The sequence below is a fragment of the Athene noctua genome, chromosome 13 (assembly GCF_965140245.1).
Source record: "Athene noctua chromosome 13, bAthNoc1.hap1.1, whole genome shotgun sequence".
NCBI classification, from domain to species: domain Eukaryota; kingdom Metazoa; phylum Chordata; class Aves; order Strigiformes; family Strigidae; genus Athene; species Athene noctua.
The window spans coordinates 3118674-3132493 of NC_134049.1; positions in this window are offsets into that span (position 1 = coordinate 3118674).

The window sequence follows — 13820 nt, forward strand, 5'->3', positions numbered from 1 at the left end:
CAAAGATCTATGGTTGAATACTACAAATTCTTCAGAGCCTGAGTAGGCATTCACTGAATTAACAAAGTTCTTTTTTATACCGTTAAAAATAAGGCAGGGTTTTTTCCCTAAATATTTTTCAATAGACTTTTGAGGAAAAAGGATGAGAAATGCACTTCACAGTTGAGCAGAAGGGTATGCAATCCTGCAGGGACCTCGCGGGTCATATGATAAAATAGATTAGGGTTCTGGTTTAGTAATAAGGCTTGAATCTGATCTGGTAACTATGTAGGAAGAAAAAAGTTTAATTAAATCAGTGAAAATGAAATCACTAATACAAGAATCAGTAACGGTGAAACTTATGAGGGTGGGGTCAGGCTCAGATTTGATTTTTTTTTTTTTTTATTTTTTGTTTTTTTTAATGTCCTGATGGCTTCACTGCGGTCATTAGGGTATGAGATAAATGCTTGTCTTACCCCACGGATGGATAGCCACTGGTAAATCTGTCCCTAATATACACCGTGTTGTTTTAGGATAAAAGGAAACAAAGATACCTGTGTGAACATCGACTGTCAGCACAAGGTCACCCTAAAGATCCATCTAGTTTGGTGCTCCATCTCAGATACTGGCCAAAACCAGATGCCAAGTGAAGAGTATAAGCACCGGGCAAATATATATATTTTCCTCTCCCTGCTTTCCATCTACTGTTTAAAGATAAAGGGATTCAAAGTGACAGTCTTAGCCATCCCTATGTTTACAGTAATGGCTACCTGTCTTTTTCTAGGAACTTCAGGAAAGGCACTGTAGTAATTTAACCCGGCATTTACTTCCACTTTTTTTTTCTTAACTTCCCACATGTACTATTTTCCTGTTATCCTAAACAAGTCAGTTGTCAAGTACTAAGAGAGCTGAGACTATGGCAAGTATCTGTATTCAAATACTGCCCGTGCTACTTTAAAGTGTGTAGCAGCCACGGGAATAGCTAAGGTTAAAACTATCAGGTTTTCTTACTGGTGAGCAAAATTGTTCGACAAAACATACACTGGATATGTCAAAGCTTATATAATTCCCTTAAAATTGTATTGGGTGACCTGCTCACAATTTTTGTTTTGATTCTGTTTCAGTCCACAAAGTAATAAGTACTAGTAAAGCGCACAATGCAGCGGAATGTTTGCGGGCAATCTGCTTTTGGCCAGTCTTCCATTTCCAGCCAAGACTTGCAGTACTGCCCGGTAGGTGCCCCAGTGCTACTTCTAAGCAGCTTCTTCATTTGGCTGGCATCCACTGCACTCTCAAACCTCTTTGTCTCTTCCATCGGCATTTCTGTGAGTTATCCTTTCACCCTTTTACAACAATGCGTCTGTTCATTGTCATAAATTCACCCTGTCAAAGAACTGTGTACATATGCAGGTGTATTTTGAGAGAGTTAGGAGCACACAATATTGGAAATCACTCATTTCACACTTTGTGCATGGATTTTTCTTATGCAGAGAAATTCTTGTTCTCTTTCTTACCGTTCTCTTTCTTACCGTTCTCTTTCTTACCGTTCTCTTTCTTACCGTTCTCTTTCTTACCGTTCTCTTTCTTACCGTTCTCTTTCTTACCGTTCTCTTTCTTACCGTTCTCTTTCTTACCGTTCTCTTTCTTACCGTTCTCTTTCTTACCGTTCTCTTTCTTACCGTTCTCTTTCTTACCGTTCTCTTTCTTACCGTTCTCTTTCTTACCGTTCTCTTTCTTACCGTTCTCTTTCTTACCGTTCTCTTATTCTTGGAAGGAGCTGGCCTATTTGGCTGTTCTAACATTATAGTCAGTGCAGAGATGATCTCCTTTTTTTTTTTTTGCCTCTCCAGTGAAGTTAATGCAAATTAGAGTTGGGCTTCTCTAGCTAATGTCAATTTAGAAAGATCACCTAAGGACTCCTGTATCATGGGATTGACTGGAAACCTTTTATACTGCCCACAGTTTTTCTTTCATGCCCAGCTTTAGAAGACAGATATTGCTTGCAGTTCTAAGACCAAGCTGATTTAGCAATTCTGTTTCTCAGATCTTCAATACTTTCTTTCTAGGGCATCTTCTAAAACTCCCAAACTTGAGAATGTGTTGGAAAGTGTATGGGGTATAGTGCTGTTGGCTCTGTAGCTGTAGTTCTCCCTGTATTGCATACAAAAGGCTATATCCTCAGAGGAGCACTAGAAAGACAGGGAAGTTCAATGGGGTTTCCACTCAAAACGATGGGATTTTTGTCCTGACTTCAGTGGGAATATGATAAGATGTCCTTTAAAGTATATGGAGAGATGATAAGGTTCCAGGAATAGGAGTTTAAAGTTTGATTGTTACGGCTTGACTAACTTCTGCCTATTTTTAACTCAAAATCTTCTCTCAGAAATCAAGCATAGCTTAGTGGTGTGTATTAATAACTTATTCTTGTTATTAATTCCTGGTTACCTAGAAAACAATTTTACTTACCTGCCATATTTTCCAAATATACCTTACAAGGTCATTTTTGGTTTTTTAATGATCAAAGGGGTCGTAGGGCTGAATGGATATATTGGGCTTTGAGATCCTTGAAGGGAAAAAAAAAAAAAAAAAAAAGAGTATTGCAGGGTTAAGTTACTATTGCCTTTTGAAATAGGCATTAGATAGCTGTTACTCAGCACTGTTCTTGCCTATTAAAAGGACTTAAACCTTGTAATAAAACTAAGCTGGATTTTCTTGGTGACTCCCCCCAGAATCACTCTTTTTCTGATAGAATAGCATTAAAAAACCCTCTTGCTGCAAGTCAAAATGGAAAGAGTTAACAATATGGGTATTTTTTTCCTATTAGTCTGCCTGAATAAATTCAGATCTTCAGACTATGGTAGACTACACTTGTTAATTCAAGAAGTAGTACTTATTTTGAAGACAGGGACAGCGTGTTCTTGTCACAGGCAGAAGCAGCTGTAATGAAGTATTATAGGAACAGGTCATGGACATGCTATCTAAAACTAATTCTGTATTAAGTATCTGAGCATATACACTTTCAGCTTGTTAGCTGTTCAACTTGTTTACGTTTTTTTTTTCCTGCCTGAATTCATATTGCAGCTGGTGAGAAAAAGGAGGAGGTGTGTGAAGCTTTCTTTGTCCTTGATTTGCAGGTACTAGTGAGGACTACCTCAGATTTTCTCTCTTTGTCCATGGATATAAAACTAATTTGAGAGCAGCTCTTTGGGGTGTGGCAAAAGGTGCTTTGAGAGGCACTCCATCCCCTTGGAAAAATCTGCAGGCTGTTCGGAGTAGTTTAGGATGAGTCTTCAGATTGCTGCAGGTTTCTTTGACAGCTAAATAATCTTTTTTTTTTCCTTTTTTTTTTTTTTGAGTAAACTGCTGCTGCAAGTTCAAAACAAAAATGTTAAACTTTTGCTAAAAGGAAAGTATAGCCAATCCTCTAGTGCATATAATCCCAACCAGTCAAAGCTATCAGTATAAGAGTGCTTGCAGATGAGAACATTCTCAGTGCTGAAGGTATTTCCTCAGTAGAATTAAAACACTCAATACAGCACTCGAGTTTAGCTTGGAAAGAAGGTACGCAATAATTAAATGAAAATGCTACTAACCACTTCTAGTTGTTCTGAATCCTCTAAACTTGTTCTTCAAGTGCTGTTGGTTATTTTGCTAATGGCACCGATTCCTCTGTCAAGACAGCCTCGGCTGCACGAGCTCTGAAGCGCACAGGGTGCAGAGAAGCCTCTCTGTACCTGCTTTCTAACCATTGTACTGCTGGTAGCAGGTTTGCAAAAGCCATTTTCTGTGCACAGGACTTATTGCTTATATAAGAGGGTTTTTCAGTAAGATTTTTACTGTTATATAAATTTTCCTGTACATCAGTTCACGTTATGAAGTATTTTGTGGCTGATCAGCTTCTCGTACAATGCTGGATTTTTTTAATTTTTTTTTTTTTCATTTGTGCTCTTTTGGCAAATAGAAGTAGTAAAACGGCCTATTGAGAAAAAAAAAAACCAAACCAAAACAACAAACAAACAAACATAAACGTTAATGAATCCAGTTAAAAGCTGTGCAGAATTTCAGGTTGAAAATGCTCCTTTAAAATAATACCCTCCGTGCTGAAACATATCGTTTTACGCTTCTGTATTACCTTCACCTTGTGAAGGTCAAAAGTCAGTTTTGTAGAAACACACATTTTGTATGTTTAGGCCCTCTCGTATAAGTGTTTGATGGAATATTCCAACTTCATGCCATGTAACACGGTGCAATAATTGTAATTTTATGCAGAAGAACCTGCTGGCAAAACCAAACTAGTTACATGTGATTGTGTACCAAAACAAACAACATTGCCCTTTTGTTGTGAGCTCAGAATTCACAGAATGAGGGAATAATCTAGCATGAGACCTAGAGTATATCCCAAATGCTGGGATCTGTAAAAACATATTTTCTACTTTGAAGTTATATAAGGATGCTTAATGTGGGTCCCTTCTGATGAGCTCTGCAATGCAAACAAAGCAGAATTTATTGTAGCCTGCACAGGTGAGACTTCTGAATTGTCTGTAATTATGTTTGTCAGCTACTCCTACAATGAAACGTTAACTTGTCCGTTACAGAACTGCTCACAACTACCGCTGTGTGTACACAAGTAAAACGCAACGTGTTTTCTGAAAACCTAGTTATAATAAGCGAACCTCAATTTGAAGAAGCGATGCTGAAATTTATTCCCCTGAAGAGGCATGTTTGCGGAAGATTACGTCTAAAAAAGCTTAAGCATAATGGAAACAGCGCAAAATCCTCCTTGCGTACTCAGTGTTTGGTGGAATCCAGTGAGTTTTAATACCTGAAACAATCAGGATTATTAGCAGTTCTAAATAAAGCTTTTGTACTTGGTCTCACAACATCACTGCACGGTGCAGTACTCCCCAGTAACACTTAAACTGGTCCTGAAGGAAATATCTCGGTGGCTGTTGGCAGAATGACCATGTTAGTTTGGTGCTCTGCCTGTGATACTTCACTCTGCTGCTGAGTAAATGTTCTCAGATGGAGATTTCTCTGCTGCAGTTGGGTGGCTGAAACCACTGGCTTTGCTGTTCAAAATAAAATGGCTGGTGTATGTAACGAAGAGGAAATCTCCTAGTCCGTATTTTTCTTAATGATTTAGATTATATTTTTAGGTTCAGGAGATGCCAGGTCCAGCAACGTTCTATAAAAACTAAAAACTAAGTAAATAATTGATCAAAGGCTTGAATGCTAAAAAGTCAGGTTAGAGTGTTCTAGATTATGAATGTTCTTTTTTAATGAACAACCAAACCTGTTATTGTGGCTTTGCTTCGTATAAAAATTGCGGTGTTCAGTAATCCTCAACTCTGTTTGCCAGCAGACTCCCTACATACCTGTAATAGATGCTGATCTAATTCTGTAAAACATGTGATGATCACTCATGCATAAAAACATTAATTTTAAAATTAGTATCTAAATAGACAAACAGGCAGCTTTTTATAGTCAATGAGCTATGCAAAAACATTCATCAGCCTCCAAATAGTATCAAAAAAACAATATTAAAAAAAATAATAATCCCAGGATTAAGCCCATAATGAGGCTGCATCTGATCTCTGCTGGAAGAGTAATGTATCGTGGTGATTCACTCTAGAACTGTCATTTTTTAATTTTTTTAAAGTAGCTGATTTGGCTGGAGAGATGCTACAGTTCTTCCTCACTGCTAAACTTACTTTGCCTGGTAATTTAAGTACTGATAATCCAGTTTTTCCACTTGAAGGAGCTGTATAATCATGTTTAATTGCGCTGATATCCTAACATTAGTTGTAAAATCTGTATCTACATAGATAAAAAAATACACTAAATTTTGCATTCACTTCCATTATGGGGGAAAGGCTAAAACTTTTTTAAGGAAATGCCGTGATTTTTATTTTTTATTTTTTTTTCCACTTTAATCCGTGACAAGTTGGACATAATCAGAAACTGATCAAAAAATAAAAATAGAAAACGCAATAAACTCTATTACATGAAAATAGAAACCAATACCTGGTAGAAGTTAAACTCCTATTTTATTTTCTTGTCACAGATGAACTCTTAAAGTCTTCTCTTGGTATAGCCAGGGAAGAACTGCAGGGTTCTAAAAAAAAAAACTTCCTGGCTGGATAGGCCGTTCAGATTACTTTCTTTATCAGGTGCAGGATACAAATCCACGGCCCTGGGTTGGTGTCAGTACTGGTTTTCTGTGTTCTTGGTAGTGCTGCTTGGTAAGACAAAAAGTCAGTATCACATCCTGTAGACATAGCCTGTTTAAACAAACACGAAACCAAAAAAAAAGCAGAGGGGGACACGCTCCTACTAAAGAAAATTTTATTGAAATATACGTGTAAAATCGTTTATGCAGGAACAATGCACAATTTTTGAAGTGACCGTGCAAAAGTAACCACGCAATAATTAAACTGGGGGAACAGCAGAAACAAACGGAAGGGATTAATTTCCTGGGCACTTCTTGTTTGTGATGCAATTTATTTTTCTTTCTTCAAGAAAAGACTCTTGATAAAAGCAAGCAATAAAAAAAGAGCTTGGGAAATGAAAAAGTGCGTTTCTGAAAGAAAATGATTTTTCTTTCGGTCTATTTGTCATTGTTGACACGAAGATCCAAATCTTGATTTAGAAGTAAGAACAGAAGTGGAAAGAGTGTGCAACTGTATATACCACAGTGACAAAACCTGTTAAAGAAAAGTCAAGTTACCAATATGTTTCTGAGACTCACAGACTGACTTTGCAGTGATCTCCACTAAAATATTTCCTGAATGACCTACTAATTGGCTGCTCCATTAGAAAATAAAGTAGCACACATGTAGAAAACACCATCAGCTGTGCCAGTTGCCTTTATCCTGTAATTAAATCATTTATAATTTTTTTGTTAAACTTTAAATACATCCATTTTACATCTTGCTTGTTGAGATGCTGCACTAAGACTGGCTGCTACACTTAGCTCCCTGGTTCCTCTTTTATGGAAACACCGAATGGCATAATATAGGTTACAAAGCAAAAAATAGCTTAAGGCTAGAAGACCATATAGTAAGAAAGGCTGTATAGCAGAAAGGGATGAGCTCAGCTGCCCAGATATTCTCTTGCTCTTATGAGTAATATAAAATGTACCCGCCAGTACAACTAATATTACTAGATCTGATTATTACTCCCAAACTCTTCGTTATAAGAGCGCCTCTGCACCAGGAGAAGGTGTAGATGCTCAGCACCGTTGAGATTGCAGTCCTGTAGGATCCAGTCTGTCAGCCACACACATAAATCTGATTTAAAAAACCCTCTTTTCTTAAAAGTCTTTCTGACTTTATCTACTCGTTTAGAAAATTACTGGTTTTTGAGTCATGATCTGTGGCATTTATTATCCTTTTGTGGTGTCTTCAGATCTTTTAATGTGGAGACAAGGATAAATCCAGCCAGTGCAGTCTGAGGGGGTTCTTCCCAGACACGGAATGTGCCAAACTGTTTGCTTGTTGACGTGGGCTGTAGCTACAATGCCTGTAAAGGAACTAAGTATTCTGCCAGAGTGCCCCCTCCATCCTGTATTCCCAGAACAATTTGAATGTTGTGTCATAGCCATGTGCCATTTTGAGATCTGCACAGACTTGCACATTTTCTACTCTGCAAATTAAGACATAGCTCTGAAACAAGGGTGTTTGGGGGAAGGGGAGAGAACGTGCCCCTTCTTCTTCCTGGAAAATCTCAGTGCCTTCCACGCATTCTCCCTAAATAAGGAAAAATATTCGAAATACAATTTTACGTGTGGACGTTCTATTATTGAGTTATATGTGCAGCTTTCCTGAAAATTGTGCATTTAGATAATTTATATAAAAACCCTCTACTTTAAATTTAAAGTCTAATAACAGAAATCTAATATATGAGGTCTCCATCTCTTGCTTCTTTGCTTGGTTTCTATTTCTGTTGTGTTATGACCTGAGATGAGATTATAAAATCTTTGAAATAGAGGCAATCTTTTAGGAAATGTGTCTGAATAAGGTCTATCTTAGCATCCCACTTTCGCTGAGCGGTAATACTGATATGGATACAGTTCATTTTCCTTCATTTTCCTTAGACACGTGTGTCTAAACCTGTCTTCTGGACTTGCTTTGTTAGCAGTAGAGGAAAAGCTGTCATTTCTAGGATGTGATTCATCTTGTTTTCAGGTAAAAGTCTGTGTGGTCGCTTAGTTTCCATGCCTGTCTGTAAGAGGCACTGAGGTGTCATGGATAAATTTATTTAAGGTTCCTTTTCAGTTAATCCAGTGTATGTGATTTTTTTTTTTTTTTTTTAAAAAAATCCTGATTATGAGTAAATAGGTAGTTGGTAATTATTTGGTTACTGATGGAAACTATAAATCTTCTGACTGAAGAAGATCAAGTTCTAGATTATTAGTAGACTTTAAAGACAAAAATGACAGATAAATTTAAATTGCTTCAATATACTTGTTTTTAATGTCATTCTAATGCATTATTTTACTGCTAACTTTAATATAGTCTTTCAGTTAACCCTCAAAATCTTTAAAATTACAATGTGTTTTACTATCAGGACCTCAAAGTATACATTCTGTGATTTGACTTGAGTTGATATATAGTGCCTATAATAATCTACCTAGCGGTTGGCTAGCAGTTCTCTTTTTCTTGGGTTCTGAGATCACATTGCCATCTTCTCCCATTTATAAATTATCCCAGTGCAGTTGGTGCATTTCTTTTGCAGCTGTCTTTGTGGTTATTCTTGTGTTCAGTTTTCTGAAAGTCACAGATACCTGTAGTAAATTCATTACTGGAAATGTCTTCTGTATGGTTTGTTAGATTATATAATGCTATTTCTTTCTCTTGGCTTTCTATATATTATTGTGTGTATAGTGTTGTATCAAGTTAATACATTAAAAGTGCTCAGATAGGTAAAAAAGCTTTTAATTCACTGTGAATCATAATGGTAAATAAAATAATTGACAGAAAGTTAAGGAGAAACAAGTTGGAATACTGTTTGTATTGCACACTTACCAGGAGATACAGATAACCTTAATCAGCTCTGTGTTACTGTACTATGGGCAATACTGCCATGTACACCCGATATAAAGTGGAGATTAGGAGAAATTTCTGAAGTAGAGAGGCAGCCTTAATGCTGATCTACTTTATATCCTACTCTTTTTCTTCTTCCTGATCAGTGCCCTTGGGCCACAGAAGCATTCACACTTTGTCCTCGGATGGATTCCTGGAAAGTGGATGATGTAAGAGAGTTCCCATAGCACGCAAACACCAAACTCTTCCCGTGTTGTTGGAATACCTTTACAAAAAAATGTTTGTTGTTTTTTGTGCTCCTCTCAACATAGAGACAGTTTAGGTTTGATAATTTTTTTGATAATGTAGATTCAGTATTTAATTCCTGGCTGGGTTTTGGGGTGATTGAGGAGTGTCCTCTTCTTCCCCTGCTTACTTACTGAACTGCAGGATCCTTTGCAAAAAGGAAGGGCTGTTTTTCAAGAGTAGCTATCTGTGGATGTCTCCAGTTCTGTTACTTATTTTCAGATTCCAGGGGTGTTACAAAGATGTGCTAGATCTGTCGAGCCACTTACCATTTGTCATGTGTTTTGATCAGTTGCTTTTATTCCCATAGTTTGAATTATGAATGGGTGGTTGTAGCCGTGGTGTTTGACTTTGCTCTTTAAGTCATCTTTCCCTATGATTCAGTTTTGATGTTTTTTTGTTTCTAATGTGTGTTGGAGGAATTCTGAGCAGTTTTCTGGGAAAACAGTCTTTAGCTGTCAGTACCCTAAGGCATCTTCCTCCAAGATTATTCAAGGTTCATTCAAAGACAGTGAAACATTCTGCGATGCCATTGAATAGTACTCTTTGTGCTGCCCTACTTGCAGATATTTATGGGGTTTATTTTGAATTTTAAACACCAGCTTGGCTTACCTAGTAAGAATTTTTTTTCATTGGTTTTCAATTTGTGATTTATCATTGAGACCAGATATCCCAAAGCAACAGCTGGTACATCCTTTGTTCTGCATAAACTTCTTTATTTTTGCAGCTCTGTATTAAGTAGGAATTTCCTGAAATAAGAGGTGGTACTTAAGGCATATGTTGCTGACTCCTTAAGGAGCTTTATATCCTTGTGTCACTAAAATATATAATGGAAGTTTAAAGGGGTTGGGGTATAGCTTTTTCAGATAGTGATTTGATAAGCGTTATCTAGCAATTCCAACTCTTTCCATGCACAATTTTTATTTGTCTGCAAAGTGTTGGTTGAAAGGATGTTACCCTATCTAATTAAATATTCCTATCATTAATTTCACTTATTCTAGTACTGTTCAATCTGCAATTTTTATTTGAATTGGCTGCTGGTTTGGTAATGGTATACATTTGTTTAGGGCTCATCCATTTCCTGGAACTGAATTAATGATTAAGTCTTCCTGACAAGGTGTAGCAATGAAAAATAATTCCACACACCTTTCTTCCTATTAATAGCTTTCACCCCAGGTTGATATACAAAACTAATTGCATAAACCCTTCTGCAGTATTCTATAGGAGCATCCAAGGCTTCTTCCATGAAAAAAACCCTACCTCCTGTGATATAAAATAATCAGAATTATACTATTTTCTGTATGTTTTATTGTCCTATAATTCTTCTAAAGACTCTCCCCCCCCCTTGAAAAGCAAGCTTGTGTCTCCAATATGCTATAATCTGTGTGGAATGTCTGTGCAGAAATGGAGTGGGTTGCATTCTGGTGTCTGTCACTGATAGAAGCCTGAAGTAATTCTGTGGGGTGAGGTTAATCACGGAGTTTAGTGTAGTCTGAATCACTGTAAGTCTGCTATTGTGGCTGGCCTACAGTTATTGCACAGACATTTCAAACCTACGTATTCCATTATTTTTTTTTTCCAAACATGAATAGACTAGGCCCTAATATGAATTTCAAAATCAAGCCTTTCTTTTTTGCATGTGGTCAGAAGCCTTTTAACATTTTAAAGCTAAGCCTTTGCTGTAGAAACAATGTTGGTTTCGGTGCCAATATTGAGTTGCGGCTGTGATTTGGATGGAGGGACTCTGCAGCTGCTCGGCTGCTGGCGTGCCACGTGCTTTGAGCAGTGGTAGGGAGGTGAAGCGAGGGGGAATTTCTAGCTCTTCCCGTGGCTCACCTTCCTGAACGTGTATCCGTGCTGAACACAGAGTTGCAGCAGTTGCCGGTATCAACTGTTGCAAAGAAAACTTGCAGTATATTCATATTGCAAGAAACTTACTTAAAAGCATTAACTGTTGGTCAGTTTGAGAGTCTAAAGAATGATCTTCCCCTTCTACTTTGGAGAGCAGAGCAGATTAGAATCCTAAAACAAATATATTAAACCTCTATCATATTTCCCGAGAAGAAGGGGATTCAGTAAAATCTGTCAGTTATCATGAGAGGTTGTGAAAGCTTTATAAGACCCTTTTTCACTTTAATAGTTCAGGAAACGAGATTATCTTCTTTCTAATAGCATTCATAAAGATTATCATCTGTATACTCTTTTAACGGCATCGTTAGAGGACGTTTGGTTCATCTATTTTATAAGAGCATCGTCCTCAGCAGCTCAATCCATCTCTCAGCATTAGTTATCCAAGTGAAAATAACATGCCAGTCTCCAGTGTGCTTTATCACTGGGACAGCTGCCTAAATAGATGAGACTTCAGTAACAACAATTTTTGCCAAATAAAACATCAGTGGGAGCATTAGTTAAGCGTGACACCATCTGAATACATTCTCAGGCTCGGAATAATAAGTGATATTCTTTATTATACACATAGTGTGTAATTTGGATACAAAAATACCTCTTGTGGTAAAGCTATGTTTTATCTCCTAACAATTTATGTCAACTCTAAGACTAAGCTGGAATTGTGAACAGCATAAACGTGATGTCATATCTGAGGTTTGCATATTTATATTGATGGTTTCTTTCTAATTCTCATATAACTTGGGCCGATTTACATCATCTTTGTATGCCGTGCTTCAGTGCATGTCAGTCATGATGCACATTTGTGTTAGGATGTGCTTTGGAGAAACAGATTCTGAAATGCCAGGAAATAACTGAAGTGCTGCTTGCTGGCATTCTGCCTACCTTGGGGGGGAAAAAAAAAAAGGCTGATGGGTCTACGGGATAACCGTTTTCTCACATTGGTTTAGATGGCTACTGAGCGTATTTTTTTTTGTCCTTTTAGTAAGGAAATGGGTGTAAGGCTTCCAGAACTTACCAGCAGCATTCCCAAGCCTCCATTCTGCTTTGTTACCACCATCTACCATTGGGACCTTTGGTTTTCATCACGGGGAAGGGACAGAGTCATCAAGCGTGAAGCTGCATTGCAGCTGATGACCAGTGCTGGAGGGATGGACCAAAATCTCTGGTGTGTTATATAGGGACGAGACATCTAGAAAGAGACATCAGGCAGTAGCAGAGGATGAGGATATGGAGGCATCTGGATGAAATGCTGCTCGTGTGGTATGGGGAGAGGCTCAGTAGAAAGCTGGGAAAGGCCTGTCCACAGCCCAGTAAGGCAGCTGCTTCTGCTGCTGGAGTAGCTAATAGGATTGTATAAGCAGCCTGATCTTGGGAACCCCTTTGCCCCAAAACTGTGCTGTCAACTGACTGCTGACTTTCAAAAATGAGGTAATTTTTTGGTGGAGGTAAAACTCTTTGTGTCCTAGCCACTAAGGGCAGTACTGCACAGGTGCCCATATAGTCTGTGCTCGAGGTACCAGCTCTGGAGCAGTTACCAGCGTGGGGAAGAATCCTGCAGCTCTGCCAACTAAGCAGGTTCTGTACCACAGCCTTGGGTGTAGGATGTTCACAGTGATCCGATGGCCTGTGTTTCTTTTAATGAGCAATGTTCAATTTCTTTTTGATTGTAATGCAGAGAAAATCCTGCAAGATTAGACAGATGGGGAAACAAGAGTGCTGTATTGCTTCTGTTATTCTCTAAATGGTAGCTCGTGATTATTACACTCTTTACTCAATCATTATGCTCTGAAAGGGACAATAAAGATGAAGAATTGCTGTTTGTTATGCTATATGGTCTCTGGAGTGCAGTTCTATTTATGCTCTCAGAATACAAGATTTAGTTTGCTGTTATGATAGGTACTGACTAGTTTTATTATATTGATGAAATTATAAACTGAGCTTGCTTAAGATATAATGTCTTCTGTGAATTTCTATGCAAGGTTATTATATTTTTTTTTTCCCCCTCACAAGATTAATACTATAAGCAAAACTCAAATGTGCACTTTTATGATAAGCTAGGATATCAACTGCAGAGCGAACAAGTATTCTTATAATCTTCGTTGGCATCAGAGAGACTATTCACTTCTCGGTAGAACTTTGTGATAGCTTCAGAAGAGTCTGCCAAGGCCTCAGAAGTGATTTTTCAGGAGGTTTTTACATATTTGGTTTTGTTACTGTTCCTTAAAATGCTGATATTTTACCGGTGGAACACATTGCAAGACTGTTCATCCTGCAAAAAGATACGCATATCTGTGTGATGTTAGTAGTCTTACATAAAATGGATTATCTGCAACAATATGGTAAAGAGCTGAGGGAATAATTTAAATTTCAGTGATTTTCATTTTTTTTTTTGGTGAATATTTCATTGGAGGCTAATAGTGGGAATATAAATAGAATCAGATAATGAAGTTGCAGTTCTGTCAATTAAATAAAAATATTTTTTTAGAATAGTCAAATTAAATTTTAAATAGTGTACTGGTTTCTGAAAATACCAGTTGAGGCATTAGATTCCTAATCTTGTTTTGTAAAATATAGAAAGCTGAAAAACTTACCATGATATAGCAG